Source organism: Phasianus colchicus, chromosome 32 (genome assembly GCF_987193195.1).
Source record: "Phasianus colchicus chromosome 32, bPhaCol1.hap1.1, whole genome shotgun sequence".
NCBI lineage: Eukaryota > Metazoa > Chordata > Aves > Galliformes > Phasianidae > Phasianus > Phasianus colchicus.
In genome coordinates, this window is record NC_143467.1 from 2526245 (window position 1) to 2527338 (window position 1094).

Consider the following 1094-nt stretch of genomic DNA (forward strand, 5'->3'; position numbering starts at 1 on the left):
AACACTGTGCGGTAACGAGAGCGCCCCTCCACAGGGATAATTAACCCTCAAGAGGAGTATTTGGGGTAATTAAGACCCCCTTAATGATCTCAATGGGTAATTAAGACCCCCAAGGTACCCAATCTTCCCCCAAAGGGTTTAATTAGCACTTCCAGGTAACGAATCTGCCTCCAAAAGGGGTAATTTACGCCCCCGGTAATGAATCTGCCTCAGAACAGGGGTTAATTACCCCTCCCAGATAATGAATCTGCCCTCACAGGGGCCAATTAAGCCTCCCGAGTAATGAATCTGACCCCAAAAAGAGTAATTAACCACCCTCAGTAATGAACCTGCCCCCATAGGGGGTAATTAATAACCCCAATTACCCCTGGGGGCAGTTAATTAACCCCTCTCAGTAATCAATCTGACCTCATAGCTGGTAATTAATGACTCCCAGTAACGAATCAGACCCCAAGGAGGGTAATTAATGACCCCCAATTACCCCTGGGGGCAATTAATTAACCCCACTCAGTAATGAATCAGACCCCATAGGGAATAATTAATGCCTTCCAGTAATGAATCTGACCACATAGGGAATAATTAATGCCTTCCAGTAATGAATCTGACCCCATAGGGGGTAATTAATAACCCCAATTACCCCTGGGGGCAGTTAATTAACCCCTCTCAATAATGATTCAGACCCCATATGGAATAATTAACCCCTTCTAGTAACGAATCTGCCAACACAGGGAGTAATTAACGCCCCCACTAATGAATCTGACCCCATAGGGGGTAATTAATAACCCCAATTACCCCTGTGGGCAATTAATTAACCCCACTCAGTAATGAATCAGACCCCAAGGAGGGTAATTAATCCACCCCTATTAATGAATCTCCCACCATAAGGAATAATTAACGCCCCCCACTAACGAATCTGACCCCATAGGGGGTAATTAATGCCCCCCAATTACCCGAGTGCAATTAATTAACCCAATTAACACCCCCCCCCAACCACAACCCCTCCTCTTTTTATTCTTTTTCCCTTCGGTTTTAATTAAAAAACGGCACAAAAAGGACCCAAATCTGCAAGAATTCACCCCAAAATGGGGAGGGAT